Below are 20,401 nucleotides of genomic sequence, written 5' to 3'. Positions count from 1 at the left end.
CAGAGCCCATGTTCTTCAGTTACTTCTTACACATTGCTGAGCAAAAAGGGAAAAAGCCAGTGTGATTTCTAACTAGTCTTGAATAAGTCAGATATAGGGGTTTTTTTTCCCCACCTCTGGGAAGATTGTCAAATGAAACAATGTGGCTTTGAGCTTCTGACAGATGCTAATGAATTGTTGTTTACATTTTTGATTTACTGCCTAAACAAAGATAAGACATGCTCTTGAAAACACATTGAATGCACAATCCAAACACATCCATTAAATCTGTCACAATAAACATGACAGCTTTCTTCTAACCTAACAACTGGCAAGCCTCATTTGCATATTAATGAGAAAACCGGGATCAGCCTGCACAAATTACTTATATCTCATGAAGGGGCTGCTCCTGATGACAGCGAAGCACTTGGGGGTGTAAATACACCAAGTTAATACCTTTGCCATTTTGATGCCTTTTCCATCTCTTTGCTTGGGCAGCCCTGGGGTCCTGGATAGGTTACCTGTGCCAGCCATGGGGGTCCAGGACCCGAGAAAGGGGTCAGTGTTTGCTCAGAAAGAGCTGAGTCGGCCTCTAGTGCTCTCAGCACTCCAGGGATCCTTACTGAGCATTTACTATAAGCTGGGAAGCACTTTGCAACTGAGATGCCAGTTTGATCATCAATTGCATCAGAATGAGCCAAAAGAAAAATACTAGATTTTTACTGAGTACCAACTATGTAGTGGGAACTTTCACGAGCATCATCACATTTAAACCTCACAGGAAGCCTTCGAACAGTGTGACCACAGCCAGGGCGTCTGTACCCTCACTACCTTCCCTCACCTGTGGCAGACATGACTAATCAATGCCAGAATCGAACTCACAGTCCTTCCCACCCTAAGATTCTGGGAGGCCGCCCCCATCACAAGGGTCCACACAGGCAATGAAACCCTGTGGTATCAGCCTTAGGATGGGTATGATTGCTGCCTCTAGAAAAATTAGAGGGGTGGGTATAGGTCAGTGGTAGAGTGCACATTTAGCATACATGAGGTCCTGCGTTCAATCCCCAGTACTGCCATTAAAAAAAGAAAAGAAAAATGAGAAAATACCACCTCAGAAATGTTAGGGACCTGCCCAGGTCACCCATTTGGTAAAAGAAGAAGTCAAGTTTCAAGCCTGGATCCTCCAGCTGACAGCCCAGTTCTCCTCCACTGATCTTCCGTGACTTCCCAGAGCACCTCGTGGCCCTGCTCTATACATGGCTCCATCTGGCTCATGCTCTTGGGTAGGAATCCACTCAGTTGTGATTGAAGGTGTCAGCAACAAGAGAACTCATATATAAGTGGCCAGAGAAGATAATGCTTCTAGGAGGGACAGTCCAGGCACCAACAGTACACTCCAATGATTTCTCCAGAGATACCACTGCTGAAAGTCTATGGGAAGTTCTGCCCTCCTGGAACATCTCAGATGAACTTGGGTTTGCAGTGTCACTCTGGGTGACCTTGGGCCATTTACTTCATTACTCTGAGCCTCACCTGGAAGAGGGAAACAACAGCTTTCACTTTCTACCACTGTTGAGAGCATAAACGAGGTCTTGCTCTAAAGAACTTGGCACAGAGCCTGACACATAGCAGGTGCTCAATAAACAGTGGCTTAAAAAATCTAAAATCTAAAAAATCTAAAAAACAATCTAAACAATCTAAAAAATCTAAAAAACAAACAAACAAAAACAAAGCATAAATACAGGACAGAAATAGACTCATAGACAGAGAATACAGACTTGTGGTTGCCAGGGGGGCAGAGGGTAGGAAGGGATAGACGGGATTTCAAAATAGTAGAATAGATAGACAGGATTATACTGTATAGCACAGGGAAATATACACAAAATGTTATGGTAGCTCACAAAGAAAAAAATGTGACAATCAGTGTGTATATGTCCATGTATGACTGAAAAATTGTGCTGAACACTGGAATTTGATACAACATTGTAAAATGATTATAAATCAATAAAAAAAGTTATAAAGATAAATAAATAAATGCTAAATCCAACGGTTCTTCTGACTCATTTACTCCAACCAGCTCCACCCCAGATGCCTCTTCCTTGATATGAACCAAGTTCAAGGGCAAAGCCGGTGCTCTCAGAGGTACCAAGCCATCTTCAGGAGCCCCTTTCTTCCTTCCTCCCTCCAGCGTCTTCTCCCAGGAGTATCTGTCCCTGAGATGGAACTTCTGATTTGGGGTACTGCTGCCCACCCACTTTCCCCTTTCCCAAGTTCAGGCTACTCAGCCTCATTTATCTCTTTCAAAGTCCCCATTCCTGCCCTCATTTGCACTGTGCAGCCCCCATGTCTCAGGCTTTGGCCTCTAGGCATTGAAAGGCTCCTCATGCAGCCAAGGGTGTGTTCCCAGAGACCAGGGACTCAGAATCTGCTGACAACAACAAAACCCCAGATTACAAGGTAGAGCAGGCATTCCCTAGGAAAGGGATTCTATGGGACTGTTGCAGCTGAGCATTTATTCCAGAATATTCTATCCTCATCATTTCACAAGAGAAAAAACTTTCTATTCCAATTGAATTAAGATGCAGATGAAAACAGTTTTAGTGTTTTTCCTCTTCCCCCCCCTTTTTTTTTTTTAATTTTTCCTCTTCCCCTTTATTTATCTTCTTAACTACCATCTCCTGAGATCTGTGTGCCACACTCTGTGCGGGTGTCACATGTTGTAGGAAAGGGCCCAATGTCTTCCACTCCTGCTTTGCAAACCCTGTGTAACACCCTCCCCTTGAGTGTGGCCTGAACTGGAAAGCTTGCTTCTAACAAATAGAACATGACAGGGGGATGAAGCGTCCCTCCCAAGATGAGGTTATAAAGAGGCTGTGGCTTCCATCCTGGGCTCTCTCTCCCACTGCTCACTGTGGGGGAAGCTAGCTCCTATGTCACATGAGGCAGCCCGTGGAGAAGCCGACGTGGTGGGGAAGTGGAGGTGGCCTCCAGCCAACAGCCAGCAAGGAATTGGGGCCCTCACTCCATCTGCTCCTCCCAACGCCGCTATGTGGGTAGCTGACATTGCAGTCAAGCTGCAGATCCCCCCTCAGTCAGGTCTTCAGATGAAACCACAGCCCTGGCAACACTTGAACTGCCACCTTGTTGGAGACCTTGAGGCAGAGGCACCTGGGTCCCTGACTCACGGAAACTGTGAAATAATAAATGTTTGTTGTCCTCAGTTGTTAAATTTGGGGGCAATTTATTATGCAGTATTAAATAACGAACACATAGGAGGTGGAACCATATGAAACTGCTGTTTATTAAATTTCTTAATTTGCTAAATATCAGTAGCCTCCTATGGGTCTAACTGAGTACTTTATTGTGTTCGTAACATATAACATCCTATGCAGCATGCCTCCTCTGTACCAAGAATTGTGCTAGGCACCAGGGAACAAACGAATGGGCCATAGTCATTGCTATTGGGAAAACAGGGGAACTCCACGACAGGCTTCAAACAGGGCGAAAGCAGAACCACCCGGAGCAGAGCCGATTCGGGGACCCCTGAACTGCCCCCACCAACCAAAGGGCAGGCATGAAACACACAGACATCTGATGGTAATTATCTGCAAAAGATCAGACCCGTGACATTTCTGCAAGGAGACGGATTCTGCCCTGATTCCTTCCATCATACTCGTCACTCTCTCACAATTATTTTGCCTTTCCTGATCAGCAAGCAGGCTTCCGAAGCCCTTTCTTGCACACATTTATCATCTTCAATATTATGTGGAGAGAATCAATTTTATTTACCCTTGCTGAGCCTACCAGGATCTCATTCGTAATTAGAGAAATGCATGTGAAGGAAAGGATTTGTTGTTGCTAAACTGGGTCAAACATTCTCATCCTTGGAGGGTCTGGCATGTTAGTAACTCAACTGCTGGCTGTGGGTGGTCTCAGGCTACTCACCCACTTCCTTTCCTAAATCAATATCCATTGTTATCTTTCTTGTTTCTGTCACTTCGAGAATTGTCTCCACTGCCCCTAGCCTGTCTGAGGGATCCACTGATGGAGCGAAATTGTTTCCAATTCAGCAGGGCTCTTCCTAAATCTTAAACGGATCTTCCCAACCCTAGAGAAAGAAAGAAGCTGGGAACCGATCGGTGACCAAGGAAGACTTGGTAGCACCTGAAAAGTGATGGAACACTGGGAAGCAATGCCAAACTGTCACTTCCTTGGGAACCAAGAGGGCTCTTCTCATCACAGTTGGGTCTCTTGGGGAGTAGAGAGGAGTTTCATTGCCTTGAACCCCGGGTGGCACAAGAACTCTGCTTCGCCTGGGATGGAGGCTCTGTTCTCCTGGTGTCAAAGTCATGGACTTCGAAGAGCTACTACATTTCAATGTTGGGGTTGACCCCCAATAAGGCCGAATCTGTGTGTGGTATATATATATAATGGAATACTACTCAGCCACAAAACAGAATAAAATAACGCCATTTGCAGCAACATGGATGGACCTGGAGATTGTCATACTGAGTGCAGCAAGCCAGAAAGAGAAAGAAAAATACCATATAATACCACTTACATATGGAATCTAAAAAAAAAATGACACAAGTGAACTTATTTACAAAACAGAAACAGACTCACGGACATAGAAAACAAACTTGTGGTTACCAGGGAGGAAAGAGTAGGGGTGGAGAGATAAATTGGGAGTTTGGGGTTTGCAGATACAAACTGCTATATATGAAATAGATAAACAACGAGGTCCTGCTGTACAGCACAGGGAATTATACGCAGTACTTTGTAACAGCCTATAACAGAAAAGAATATGAAAAGGAATATATGTATGTGTGACTGAATCACTGTGCTGTGCACCAGAAACTAACACAACATTGTAAACCAACTCTACTTAATTTTTTTTTAAAAGGCCCAATCTGTGTTCTGACTGCCCTCTTTCTAACCCTTTTAACCTCCCCATACCGAGCAAACAGTTGTGCTGGGGATCCCCATCTCTTACGGGGTCTCTATTTGGAAAGTATCCCAGGAAGGAAAAAAATGGGGGACACGCCCCCAGACGTTACAGGTGAGGGGTCCATCCGACAGCAGCTTTCCACCCCCCACCGCCCCTTTTTCACAATAAAGTCATACCTGACAGCTTGCCCCATGGAGAAGCCTCATAAAAATTAAGATATTCTAGATATTCTTAGGAAAATGAAATATTGAAGAATGGCTCCCTGAGCTGGTAATGGTAGTGCATTTGAAAAATAGACCGGTGTGCCATGTTTAAAAGCCTAAAGTCATAAAAGGTATTATGAATGGATGGATCGGGAAGCTCTACAAGCAGACTTCATTGATGTCACCATAAACGATGAGCCCTGTCACTCTTCCTTATATATAACAAGGAGATAGGCTGCTCTACCCAGATCTCATTGTAGAAACTGTCAGGCTCGCTGAAATGGCATCGCATAAGCTATTTATGACGATGTGAGGGAAAATACAAGGTTAAGAGATCTTTATCTGCTGTCTATGGAAATGTGCTTCCACACTGAGGCGGGGACATGAAATAACCTTCCGGATAACCCGTGACATTGGGGGAACTGGAAAGTGAGATTAACTGTCAGAGATGGGTCTGCATCCCAGTTCCTCGTCTGCTCACCCCTGACGCCTTAACTTCCTGAACACACGTGTTTTTCTAGCTTCTTCATGCATTCGCCACTCAAACTTTACAGCACTCTTGTTGTGACAGAGGCACAAGCAATCCAACCAAAAAATCATCCCCCGCTCCCCTACAAACTGCTACCAGAAGGTAGAGAGGTTGCCAGAAACAGCGGCCCAGTTGGAAGCCACATCTCCCAGTCCCTTTGCTTCAGGCCTGGCAGCAGGACTGGTTTATGCCAACGAAGTGTGAGTGGAAGTGTGAGGGGGTCACTCCAAGGCCACAGGTTTTTAGAAGCAACTGCGTTTCTTCCACAATCCCTTTCCCCTTCCGAGGCCAGGAGGGAGAGGAGTCCCAGGCCCTGAGGGATGGTGGAATTACAACACCTAGGAACCCTGAGGGGAAAGGCCCCCCGCCCGACCCCCAGCCTGGGACCACCCACACTGCACTTGACTTCTATTTCCCCAATACGCCAGCCAGCGGAAACAGAGAACTCGGTTTGTGACCGCAGCTCGTGTTATCGTTACTAATACAAATTAGTACCTTCCTAAGGGTCCAGTTCATTCAGTTATCCATCCCTTCATTCAGTGAACAGGAGGAAACACGGCCCAGCCGCCTCCTACAGGCCTGCAGTTAAGACCTGCTTTGGCACTGACCAGTTTTGTGGTTTGAGTTGACTTTCCCTCAGCCTCCATGTCCTTTATTAGAAAGTGAAGATTTTCAAAATCCTGACCCTGAGTGAAGGAAACCACCTGACTTTTGCCGTTTTGGAAGAAAGAGTTTAGAGGAGTATGGATTGATACCTGCACTTTTTTTTTTTTTTGAAGTATAGTCAGTTGATAATGTTGTATCAGCCATATGGGGACATACATATATTCGTTTTCATACTCTTTTTCGCCATAAGTGACTACAAGATATTGAATAGAGTTCCCTGTGCTGTACAGTATAAACTTGTTTAGATAGCTGTACTTTAAAAGGCTGCATTTGAGGCTGAAGGCATAAAACAGAGTCAGAGAGTATTCATCTGTATTCTGAGGTATTAGCCTGAGGAATCTTTGAAGAAAACTTGGAAAGATAAAAGTAAGCGAGATTTTCTAGACATTATATCTGCTTTCCCTGGACACCTCCTATTACCTTTTTAACGGTTAGTGCTGATTTATTATCCCCTTTTTAACCTCAGCGGTTTTTATTTTTTTACCAGCACTACCTAAAATCACACACTGGTGGGCGTTCATACCGTTTCAGCCTCTTTTATTATCTTAACTACTTCATAGTCCTCTGGTTGTAATTATTTTGCTGGGTGTATCAATAATTCTCAATCTTTCTTTGTTCTTCTTTTCATTTTATTTCCTACATCCAATTTTCTCATCTAGTTGTATCATTCTTGGTCTGTGCTTTTATATTTTTCTTTTATACTGTTTAATAAATGTTTTTTTTTAATTAAGAAAAAAAAAATCCTGACCCTTATTCACAATAGCCACAAGGTGGAAGTTCTCAAAGGTCCATCAACAGATGAACAGATAAACAAGACGTGGTGTGGTCTTACAATGGAATATTATGCAAAGGTAAAAGGAATGTAATTGACACATGCCTCACCATGGATGATCCTTGAAGACATTACACTAAGCGAGATAAGACAGATGCAGAAGGACTAACAGCATACGATTCCATGCAGTACCTAGAGCCTCGAGTTCATAGAGACAGAAACTAGAATGATGGTTGCCAGGGGGTGAGGAGAGGGAAATGGGGATTATTATGTAACAGGTACAGAGTTTCTATTTAAGAGAATGGAAAGAGCTCTGGGATGGATGGCAGTGAATTGTACACTCAAAAAAGGCTGAAATGGTAAATTATATGCTATATATTCTACCACAATTTTTTTTAAATCCTGACCTTATGAGGTTAATGTGAATATCGGATCAAATAATGTATGTAAAGTGCTCAGCACAGAGCGTGACAATATAATTAAATCTCCTGATAAGTGGTAACTATTTATTATTAATTACTGTATGCATGAAGTGCCTACTATGTGCCTGGCAGCATGCTGAGTCGTGGGGATACACTGCTGAACAAGACAGAGATTCTCCCCCTTCAGTGTTGGGGCAGGAGGGGCCTGATCAGGGAATCAACCACACGTGCGTGACCTGCTCTGAAAGAGGCAGCTGGTAGGGCTGGGAGGAACCTAGCTCAGCCGCGGATCTGGGGAGGGTCCTGCCGAGACCTCATCTGCTGGAGCAAGAGCTCGAGGGCCCCCAGATTGGGTCCCGCGGTGCACAAATCCCACGTTCTGAGGCAGAGGGGCCAGGTGTCCTTCTCAACCCTGTGTCCCCAGCCCGGGCCAGCACCACGGAAACAGGAGGTGCTCTGAAGTGGTCTGTTTCCTTCGCTGTTGGCCTCACACAGTTCTCAAGCTTTAAGGCATTCCTTAAAAGCAAGATTTAAACCTTCATATTAGAGCTTTGGAAGGAAAAGGCAAATAAATGTGCCGATACACAAAGACACACTGCATCCTCTGCAAGCACCCCCTCCTGACTCAGAGCTCAGTCTCCTGGGAGGAGAGAGAGTGAAAGGCTGGTCAGTGCCGTCCACCTGGCCCTGGAGGGCTCGCAGGGCGGGAGGAACAATTAAATTCCGTGGGAAATTGTGCCGGGGAAATGCAGTGCGTGTGGGTACAGAGGAGTGTACCCAGCCCAGCCCGGGTTGGTCCAGGGTCGGGGAGACCAGAGAAGGCAGGGTCCTGACAGAGGAGCTGGGTCCCCTATTGTCTGGATCCACCCAGCATCACTTCCAGAAATCCCGGGGACCCACGCGCCCCCACCCGCCCCTGCCCTCACCCACAGGTAGCTGATGTGCCCCGGATGCTGCTGTGGGACCCAGGCTGGGCAGTCAGGCGGGGAGCCTGGATCAGGAGCCTGGCCAGGCATGTTAGGATGTGGAAGGTCTCTTTCCACAGGGGGCGCTGTCCTCACAGGAATGCAAGCCTGGAGCTGCAGGCAGCCATCTGTCGCCTCCCAGCCAGCCAGCCCTGAAAGAAGCTAGATGCCTCCCCTTTGGGTTACCTGAGCCCGTAAAGTCTCCTTTTTGCCTAAGTCTGTTTAAATAGGGTTTCCAAAACTTGCATCAATATCTGTATCTCCTCCCTCCCTATCCTATTCCTTCACCCCGGGGAACCAGCTTGGGGGCGTAGAGTTAGAAAACATCACAATGGTTGTTAAACCAATCCTTCACATTCGTGAGGTAACCAGCCATCCTGGTTTTCCTGGGACGGAGGGGTTTCAGTCCTAACACCAAGAGAGACCCAGGTAAACTGGACCGGTTGGTCACCCCAGGTTTACTCCCTTCTCTTCCTCTCTCCCCATTCCCAGCTGTGGCTATTCCCGCATTTCTGGGTCAAAAGCAGTGGGAAACAGAAGGGTCAGAGAGGGAGCCAGAATCGGGCCCTTCATCCCTTATCCTGCCTGCTAAAGACACTAAATCCATGGCCAGGTCCCAGCCCCCTCCCTCCCAGGGACCCACAACTGGCAAGATCAGAGCCTCACAAGTGTGTGCAGGGTTGTGGTCGAACCATCAGCAGGGTTGCTGCAAAGGAACATCAAACCAGGACCTTCCCACACCGATGTGGGAGCCCCAGGAGGGGCCACTCACGGCAATTTTCAGGCACACCACTGGCATTCGCGCAAGGAGTAAGTGTTTTGTTTTTTTTCCTGATGATGCAATATTTGCAATTTGATATTGAAGGAGAAAAGGTTGTGGGCAAGAAGTTTCTAGAAAACAAGGTTCTTTCTGGCTTTGAGTTCTGCCAGCCTCCACGAAATCCTGTTGATGGTAGTGTAAGGAAAAGCGTTCGTTCCACATCCTCTTCTGGATTCTAGAGCGTCTCCCCTGACCACAGCCCCCAGAAACTACAGGCTGGGCTGCCCTCAGATGCCCAGGGAGTGAGCCTCCCAGGACCGGGAGACACTTTGCTGGAGGGGAGCAGGAGGAAGGGGCAGATGCTGTTTGGAGCAGGCCGACAGGAAATGGTGTGGATTTCCTGCTGGAAACCTTTGCAGCCGAATGGAGCTAAATTCCCTGCACTTGCAACCATCTCTTTCCCCTGCTTTCTCTTTCTGTCAATGTGCTGTTATCTCCAGTGGCTCCTGCCCTCCCAGGAAAAATGAGGCAGGAAATAGACGATATAACGGGAAACACGGCAAACGCGCGCTTCCTGTCAGCAACATGCCTTACTAATGGATCGTCAGATGAGGATTTTATTAGAACAATGATTATGACAGCTACAGTATTTCCCGAGACAAACTAGGGTGGATCTGAGTTAGAGGAATGTGCAAAGGGCCTTGCCAAGAATCAGCATGGGTTTGGGGCTTGGCTGTGTATCTGGGAGCCAGAAACCTACCCACTCTAATCTTAGATCTGGCTCTGATCGCTGTGTGGCCATGAGCGTGGACACAGTGACTCTCCCCTTCTGGTCTGAGGTTGATGATGTCCAGCCCCCCTCCCCCGAGGCCTTGGGACCAGGGAGCCTTGGGTGGACAACCCTTTAGATGCTGGGGCTCCCAGAGGTGCCTGTGACAGGTAGTCTCCCGCAGCCCGGCTGTTCTTCTTGGCTCTGACTCCTAGTCTCAGGGTGGCGGAGCTCTGCCTCAACCAGACAGGTCCCCGGCCATACTCCCGCCGAGCTGGGGCTCTGAGCCCAGGCCCGTCTCAGCCTGCCCACAGCCCACGCAGATGGAGCCTATCCAGGAACGCAGATGTCTTCAGAGTGCGGTGGGAGGGGTATGTAAAGGGCAAAGGCTCTATGGCAATGCCTCTGTTAGTGTATACCTCCTTCTCCATCCTTGGAGCACCCCGTGTGCCTCAGAAAGCAGCTGGCATTGTCCCCATTTTACAAAGGAGGGACCCACTCACCCCCAGAGATGAATTCAGACCCAGGCCCTTGACCTCAGCCCACACACTCCTGTGGAGGCACTTCTACCTTCCAAGATATAATTTGTGTGGTCTGTGGTGAGTGCCCCCACCCCCTAAGGGACGATGCATGTCCCACATGTCCCATTCCATGAGGCCAGGAGCCAGTTTATCATCATTTGTCACTTCTCCCCGGAGCCCATGGCACCTAGTAAGTGCTCAATAAACATTTACTGAGTGACTGAATGAATACAGGTATGAATGATCTAATTGAGCAACTGCCCCAATGTGGTTACAGTGAGAAACATGGTCTCCTATCGCCTCACTCACAGGCAGGACAGAAATCTAACAAGTGCCCCCAACCGAAACACTCAGGGTCCAATTTCCTTTCACATCCCCAAAAAGGCAGAGTAAGGCTGGCCTCTCCTGCTTGGGGGAGGACCACAAATCCAGAAACCAGTGATCTCTGAGTTTTCTCAGCCTCTCTGAACGAATGAGTCTCTCTGAACAGATGAGAGGTGGGAGATGGTGGGATGAAGGGGTGGCTCATTTTCTTCAGAATTTAGAAGAATGAGTAAAAGAAAAACACACACTAGATTGTTCCCGGGATCCAGAACTGTGACTTGAGATGAAGACTTCGTCTCGTGAGTGGTGCACCAAGAGGTAGAGCAAAGGGCAGAGAACTACTCAAGTCGGTGGGGAATCTTAATTTTCTTAGTAGCAAATTTATTTTAAATGCCTTATCATCACGTGAGGATTTCCTCTGCGTGTTCGACTTTAAACTTCATCAGATTCTGAGGCAACACAACCAGATGCATCAGGTTAGCAAAAATAGAAAAATGAAAGAGAAAGGGAAAGGGGAGATAGTTTGAGGGTTTTACCAAAAAAAACCAAAAAAAACAAAAAACAACAGGCAGACGTCTAATCTCCAGAGCAGGGTCTATTTATAGACCCTAAAATCAGTAAAAAAATAAAAATAGATAGTTGAGTAAAAACAAAAGTAAGTTCTTAAAGAACAAAAAGATTTTGTACAGCAATCATCGACGCAATTTATGGAACCGTTTCCAGATGAGTAAATGGAATGACCAGAGTTGAGCTCCCGCCAAGGGCTGCGGGCCCCTCACCCAGCCTGGCTCTGTCGGCCTAGCCCCGATGCCAGGTCTTCCTGCCTGTGTCCTCTCGAGACAACAGGGGCCCCAAGGCCCGAGGGATGATTTCAAGTCAGCCCCATTCTTTTCAACTCGTTAACAAGGTCCTACTACATCCAAACATGAGCTCAGCCTTTCAGAGGCCCCAAAAGTGAGCAAAAAACTCCAGTCTCTGTCCTTTGGGGGTTTACTGTCTGATAAGAAAATGGGGACAAGTGACCCCCATTTGTAAACAGCAGTAGGAGAATTCCTCCATAAGAGATACACAGAGCTCTGTGCTTTCTTTTGAAGGGAAAGGATTGTATCTTCAATCGTAAAGGCAATACAGATAGACCGCTGGAAAAATACAGATGAACATAAAGCAGAAATTTTAAATAATCTGTCAACCACCAGCTACAGATCGTCACCATCCACCTTTTGACCTACCTCCTTCTAGGCTTTGTGCTTACATAAAATATTTGTTTTATCAGTTGCCTACACTGTTCAGCTATTGTATCACAAGCAGGTTCCCCTGCCACTGGATGCTCTGAAAACACAGTTTGTGAAAGTGGGCGCGTATTCCAGCGCACGGTCACGCTGCAGTGGCCTGAGCTGTGACTTTCTCCCAAGCATCGAAGTCTGGACCCTAGGGAGTAAGTAGCACTGCAGAACATCTCCTCGTGTAGGAACTTCTGATAGCATTTCTGATTTCTTCCATAGTAGAGATCCTTACAAGTGGACTTACTGGGTTTAAGGAGAGAACTCTAAAATCTTCTGATCCATATGCCAAATTGGATTTCTGAATGAGTCTATCAATGTAGGCTCTGCAGGCAATGTAAGAGATTGTCTGCTTACTGCCTGCTGGCTGACTTGGAGTGAGTTTTTTTTTTTTTTTTAGAATTCTTGTGCTATAAAAAATTTTAAAGTCGAAGAGGTCCTTCCCAATGTGCTTAATCAGGACTTTTCCTGGAGATAGTGGGATCTGCAGTGGGGTCTAAGAAGTGGGGAGGAAATCTCGGTGGAGAGGAGGCAGAAATGCTGCTCCAGGCAGAAGAAACTCTGAGCAAAGGGTTAAGGGCAAGAATGGGCATCAGAATTCCAAGAACGGAGGGGAGTCCTGTTCGGCCGTGTCGAGGAAGGGGTGCAGGACGGACTAGAAAGGAAAGCTGGACAAGTAAGAGGGGCTTGAATGCCGGCCTAAGTGGGCAGCTCGCAGTTTATCAAAAATAATAGGAGGCATAAAACTTAGGGGAGCCAAACCATGAATTGCACTTCATCCAGGAAGACCCATCGGGCCAGAGGCACTGGAGGGACTGGAGAGGAGAGGAGCCCACAGCATGGAGACCAGTTCTGAGCCGCCATAGTGGTCCAGGGAGGAGGTGATGACAGCCAAGCCTTCAGGGACGTCTGTCCAGGGACGGGAGTGTTGGTGTTCGTGCCCGCCGGCACAGCAGTGGATCGGTGTGTGCTGCTTCCTCTCCACCACAAGGCTGTTAGCCCCCTAGGGTCGGGGGCTGGGTCTCAATCTCTTTTATAGAGTTCCTAGCCCGAGCACACAGGATGCGTTCAATACATCCTCACTGAATTGAAAGTGATCACTCCACCTGGTTTCATTACTCAGCGAACACGTAAGGGACACCAAAGAGCCAGACACTGTCCCTGGACGTCCGAGGACAAAGATACAGCCTCTGCCCCAGGAACCTGCAGGGGAGATGGCATCTCAAGCCCTGAAGTCTGCTCCTGGCCCCTTCTACTGTGAGCACCAGACAGATACAGGCAAGAGTGGAGAGTTGGGGAGTGACCTGACTGGCTGGACCCTTACCAGGGTGACTATGATCATCAGCCGTTGATACATTCTTTCTCTGGGAAAAAGTCAAGGTCAGAGAAAAGCTGTGACTCAGATGGAGGTTTGAGGGGAGAGGGGTGTTATTTGGTATTCAGTGGTCAAAGGGGGCCACTAGGGGTCCTAGATGCAGGTGGTCATGCAAAGTGCCCTGGGTGCCGGGGTGGTGGCAGTGAGCAGACTGGAGGATGACTGTGCTGCAAAAGGGAGTAAGAGAAGTCAGGGAAGGGTGAGCTACAGAGAAGAGAAAGAAAGAGGAGTGGGCAGTTCTCCAGTGGACCCAGGTACAGGGAGGACATGGGGACGTGCTGGGGATGTGGAGGACAAACTAGAGAGAAGACGGCTGGCACACAAGGCCCCAGCCTGCAAGGGGCACGGCTGAAGTCAACCTGGGACGGATTCCAAAGGCCCTTAGGGAGGCCAAGGGGACTCAGAGCAGATCCCTCAAGCAGATCCCTGCTTGAGGGAATCATCAAGCCCTCACCTCAGGTAGCCAGGTGGATCCCGGCCACAGGGCGGCCATGCATTCTGGAACAGGGCCCCTTACTGCATGGCCCCACCTCTGTGAGGGGCCCTTGTGGCCTTAACAGGAAAGCAGAGAAGTCAAGACTTCTTTCCTCTTCTGCCCCTAGCTGGGTCCAATCCAGTGGCTCATTTCTGAATCCAGTACCGCCGGACCCTTTCCCAGCAGCGTCGTTGTCTCCCGTCCACGCGGACACGGTTCTGTGTGTTGTCTCAGTGAGGTCAGCACGGCTAGCCTTGCTCTGCAGATTGGGACACCGAGGCTCAATGCAACTTGCCCACGGTCGCCCCGGGATTAGGACAACATCCAGACGCAGGCCTTCAGACCCTGGATCCCAGGGCCTTTCTGTGCAATGCCCATCCTACAGGTACCTAACCCAGGCCTGATCTCTGATGGAAAAAGCCCCAGTTTTCTCAAAAGGGGACCTTGAGGGCCGTCAGAGGAGTATTCCTGTTCCTGGACAGTGGGTGGTGGCAACAAGAAGTCTTTGAAAAGTAAAAAGAAAGGCATGCGGAGGCATGGAGTAGCACTGTGGAAGGGTGACGGCATTAAAGGGAATGACTGCTGGGACGGGACGGGCACACTGGAGTCATCAGAGCGAAGCACACGTGTCAGATGTAAGGTGGAATTCACTCCGTGTCTTCAGAACCCAAACACGCCAGCTCCCGTGGTCCTCCCTCCAGCCCGGACCCCGTGCCTCCTCCTCGCCCCCTCCTGCCCCAACCCCTCACCTAGTCAACCCACAGGGCTGCCAATTCCTCCCCCTGCACATCTCTGGGTCCACGTCCCTCATCACCAGCCGAGTGCAGATTCTCATTAGCTCTCAAGTCATGACGACAGGCTTCCAATCAGAGGCCTCTCTCTAATCCCAACGTGGGCCAGAATCACCTCGAAATTCTGGAAAAGTTCAGACCCCTCCCTGCCACCCACCCACCACCATCAGGAGTCTGCCATTCTTAATAAGGCAGATGATTCACACTCGGGGAAATATTTTCCTGGTCTCCCCCTCCTTGGGTCATTTCTCCAGAGAAAACCCTGCAGGGACTCCTCTCACTGAAAGATGATGTCTGAGCTACAGTCCCTGCCAGACTGAGCCACCTGTCGCCAGGACAGGCCTGGACCTGGAGCAGCCCTGCTCCACGAGCTTCCAAGCAGATCTTGGTCCAGACCCACTCCTCCAGAAAGCCTTCCCAGACCAGCCTCTGCTCCGACGAAGAAGCCGCTCCGTGCCCTCCCTGAGTGCAGCCCTCCCACAGGCGCGCTCAGAGTCTGTCCACCAGGGCCGTGCCAGTCCCCTACAGGGCTTGTCCTGGGCTCAGGGCTTGTAGGCAGACACTGCTCATTTAACAAGCATCTCAAGTGATTCCACTGGAAGCTCAAATTTTGAGAAGCAGTGTCCTTTGCCCTTAAAGGCAAGATCCTGTCTGAACAATAAGAAAAGCTGGCATTTATTGTTGAGTATCTATTTTGTGTTGAGCATTGTGCTGAGCCCTTCTATTAGTTCCGGCAACTTATTACAGGTAAGGGAACTGAGGCTCAAGCCAATCACTTGAGTAAAGTCATTGTAGCACATCGTAGCTGGGAAGAGATACCACTCAAAGTGGTCATTTCAGGGGAGTTGATTAAAGGGGTAATTCACACAAGTGGAGGCAAGAATTAAGGAATCCAGTAAGGGATGGCAATGTCTCCCTGACACCCCATGGGCTGCAGGAGTGACGGGTGAGGGCCATGGTGATCCACAGTGGAGAGAGAGAGAGAGAGAGAGAGAGAGATAGATAGATAGATAGATAGATAGATAGATAGATAGATAGATAGATAGATTGATAGATAGATAGATAGATAGATAGATAGATAGATAGATAGATAGATAGATTGATAGATAGATAGATAGATAGATAGATTGTTAGATAGATAGATAGATAGATAGATAGATAGATAGATAGATAGATAGATTGATAGATAGATAGATAGATAGATAGATAGATAGATAGATAGATAGATAGATAGATAGATTGTTAGATAGATAGATAGATAGATAGATAGATAGATAGATAGATAGATAGATAGATAGATAGATTATCTATCTGCACAGAGCTGAGTGCAGAAGGATGGAGTCAACCTGGAGAGCTAGCTGGAAGATCCAGCGCCATCTCATGGCCAGCAAGTGGCAGAGAGAGCCAGATTTACATTCAAATTCCTCATCCCTGTTCCGCTGCATCCTAGAGGCTCCAGGAAAGCATGGTACCTGGCACAGCCTAGGTTCTCGGTGCCTCTTTGTCATTTTGATTGAATGGTGAATGACTTCCTGAATCACTGAGTGATGCACTTGGATGTTGGAATCAGACCTGGGTTTGAAGCTTCACCACTTACGACCGTGTAACCTCATGTGTCTGAGCCTCAGTTTCCTTGTCTGCAAATTGTGGGTAATTATAGTATCTCCCTTATAGCCCTGAAGTGAGAAGCACGCGAGCTAATGCATACAAAATACCAGGCACCGAGCACCAATAAATGCTAAGGATTGTTATTATTGGTGACATGATATGTAATTGAATGCGTGTATTGCGTTCAAGTGATCTACACGTAGCCCGGTCATTTGCTCTACTCATCTGAGGTTTGACATAGGGGAGGTGGGGGGAGAAGTGGAGAGAGGCAAATAGAAGGATTTTCCCCAACATCAAGGGCTCTGTTCTCCTCTGTATGAAGAGCCTTCTCTAACTTCATTAGTCATGAGCATGGCATCAAGCAATAAGTTAATTTCTAACTGTGGCACTTGATAAATTTTCCATTTACCTCATTAGTTTTTACAGCCTGCAGTATTGGTGAGAACACTTCCAATTAACCATATGGGAAGCTTCAGTATGGAATCACAACAATTTTTTTAAATGTGTTATTTAACCAAATAAGAATCACATCCCCCAGAAATAAAGATGCTCAGAACCAGCACTTGAGTCCCAGGGAAGAGGAGCTTCCAGGAGCCTGACAACTGGGGTTCTGAGTCAGGGGCCCACCTGGAGGGGAGGGGGCTGAGCTGGGCACTCCCCCTCCCATTCCCTAAGGAGCTCTGGGAAGGAACCAGCAACGGAACCCAGAGGCCAGGCAGAAAGGCCAGATCATGAAACCAGGAGTCAGGGGGCTCCATTCCAAAATCCGGCCAACAGCTCTGGATGCTCCTTGTTGGTTTAGCTATTAAGCATTTCTCAACTTATCTTATTTGATAGTCACAAGAAGTCTGTGTGGGAGAGTGGTCTCCCTGTTTCATAGCTGGGGATGCCAAGAACCAGAGAGATTCCAGGGCTGCCAAGATTAAATGGCAACACATAGTCAAGTGGGGGCTCTGGGCTTCTAAAGCTGACTCCTCTCACTGCATCACAGACCCTGGGACAGGTACAGCCCTGGGGGTCTGTCCCACTCCTCGTACTTTCCCAGGGGTCATCATTGTGCTGCCTGCAAATTTCTGGTATCAATCCCCAGACCCTGAACTGAGTTTGTGACCAAGGCTGGGCCATCAGACATCTTGGTCTCCTGACGCTATGAGTGGTCCCAGCCGTGGGCATAGGATCCAAGTGCATCCTCAAGAGACTCCATCCTGAACTGAGAAAGAGGCATTTGAAATTTTGTCCTTGGGCTGAGCCAGATAGGCTAGCCTGGAGGTAACAACAGCCACGTTCTTGATCATTAACAAGAATACAGTAAGACTGAACGGAGCCACCACATGGGCCAACAGACGCAGGCAGGCTGTGGGGAGGAAAGAAGGAAAGAGAGGCCTGGTGGCAACATGAGGATGCCCTGATCCAGACCCCCCGAGACCCACTCTGTCCCACTGGTGCCAATTTTATCAGATGAGCTAATAAACCAGTCCCCCATCATGTAGGCTGTGGGGGGCCACACAGGGTTGCTGTCCCTGCAGTCAACCGAGAAACAACCTAAGCCTCAGTGTCCTCGGCTGCCAGTGGACGAGGGTGGACTAGATCAGTTGGCTTCAAGTTGTCTCCAGAGTGCTGGGAAGACCCTCAGGGCTGTAGGAGAGGGGGTACTTGAGGCTCTCAACACAACTTCGAGGTTCCGAAGTCTTGTTTGATTCTGAGTCTTAACAAAGTGTGAAAACTACTTGTCCAGGCCACCCACCCAACTGATATCCTTCCCAGTTTTCATTCTTCTGTCCCTCCGGTCCTAGGATTGTTAACAATGGCCTGTGATTGCTAACCATTGGATGCAGGGGGTAGGGGTGAGGTACCTTACCATTCCCTTTGGTTGTCAGCTTTTCCATCATCTATGTAAGAAATCTCTGCATTAAGTTCCTCTATTTTAAACACTTACAGTGGCTTGTGTTTCCTGGCTGGACTCCAGCTAACATAATGGTCATCCCCAAGATTTGCTTGCATGGTTTCAAAATGGCTGCTGCAGCTCCAGTCATCACATCCTCACCACAGCCACACTGAAAGTCAAGGAGAAAGACAGTTTCACCTTGCTTGCTTCTTTTTGCCAGGGAGGTAAATCCTCCCCAGAATTGGGCAGAATCAAGTCAATGCCAATGCTCTAGCTGGAAGAGGTTGAAAAAGTAAATAATCCAGCATCTTTAACCCCTATAATGTGAAATGGGCTCTTCAAGCAAGAAAAAGGGAGTTGGGCAATGGCTGCTGAGTGAGCAACCAACCACATTCACCACATTTACCTGGGCTGTGATTGTGGTCAAGTCACTTCCTCTCTCTGGGCTTCAGTTTACTCATCTGAAAAATGGGAGAGTTTAGTGAAACCAGTTGTTTTTGTATTCTCGAGAGTCCTCAGGTTTCAAGGAGGTACCTTAGGGGCCAATGTAGGGGACAGAGAAGTGGGGTTTGAGCAGGTGGAATCCTGCTCCCATTTCAGCAAATCAGCCTCACTTGATCTTTGTGAAAATAAAAGAATTCTGCTGGATTTGCTGGTTTCTAATGCCCCTCGCTGCTCTCTCTAGGACCAGGATTCAAAATTATAGATCAATTTATAAAAATGAGGAAATAACCAGGATGAAGTTCTGGCTAAGAATGATCCATTAACTTTGGGGGTTACTCGTAATAAACTTTGAAGATTGATTAAGCTCCTTGGCTCTGTGCCAGCTGTTAACCAGTCTGCGTGCTGCTGCAGACCTGGTGCCATGGAGCAGAGACATTCTCCCTGGAATGTTCCTGACTCCCTCTGTTCTCTTCAGTTGTGAGAAGACAAACCCTTACATACATACAATTATTTTAAACTATTTATCTTGCACAGAGGAATTGATCCTTGCAGGTCTTTCTCTCCGGCCTTGACACTGACGAATCGCCTGGGAGGTGGTCTCAGAAAGGAAGAAGTGCCTCTAATGGATGCCTCTTCTCATCTAGATTTTGGCCCCCTGAGGGTCTTATGCTTCTGGAATCTTCTTTGTTGCTCTTTGTGGTTTTTAACTCCAGGAACACCATTCGAGGGGCACCACCCACTTTATTCCTGTTGTCCCAAGGCCCCTTATGGATGGCAGGTTCAAAGGCACAGGCAGGGAAGCCATAGGAGACCTCTGGGCCTTTGCCAGGGGAGGCTTAGTCCTCCACTGAGAATAACCGACATCATCCACAGTTTATCTTCAAGGCACGATCACTGAACACTTTTTTTGCGCCCGCACAGTCAGAGAACACCTCTAACTCCCTGGATTCGTGGAGCCCTTTCACGAGCTCTCTCTTCCTCGAGGCCATTCTGGCTTGTTCACACCTTGCTCTCTGCCTGGCACCATTAGACCCTGCAGGTGAGGCCATTCCCATTTTACAGCTGAGGAACCTGAGGCCCAAAGAGGCCAAGTGGTGAAATGCCTCACCCAGGGTCACACACAGGAAACAAATGAGCAAGTCAACTACTGACCACGGTGCTGGTTCTGAGTGGAATGCCCCTGCAGAGACAGAGCCTAACCCGGGGTCTGACCCAGGAGACGCTCCCCACGCCCCACTTCCTTCCCGCCTCCTCCCATCTGCTCTCCCACGGCTCGGCTCACCTCCATGGATTCAGTGGAGATGGAGGAGGCTTTGCCCAGCCTCTGCGCCGATCTCACAGCTTTTCTTTTTCAATAACCTGTACAAAATAGGAATGCAATCTGCTTTGCACAGCTTGGCCTATAGCAAAGCACCATAGACTGGGTGGCTTATGAACAACGGGAGTGTATTGCTCACAGGCTGGAGGCTGGCGGTTGGATACCAAGGTGCCCATATGAGACCCCCATATCGGGTTCCAGTGAGAGCCCTCCCCCGGTCTCAGACTGCCATCTTCTTGTTGAATTCTCACATGGTGGAAACCGAGAGTGAAAACAAGCTCACTTCTAACAAGGGCACTAATGCCATTCCTGAGGGCCCCACCCTCACGACTTAATCACCTTCCAAAGTCCTGCCTTCTAATGCCAT

This window comes from Vicugna pacos, chromosome 11 (assembly GCF_048564905.1).
Source record: "Vicugna pacos chromosome 11, VicPac4, whole genome shotgun sequence".
In the NCBI taxonomy this organism is placed as follows: Eukaryota; Metazoa; Chordata; class Mammalia; order Artiodactyla; family Camelidae; genus Vicugna; species Vicugna pacos.
This window is presented reverse-complemented; position numbering follows the sequence as displayed.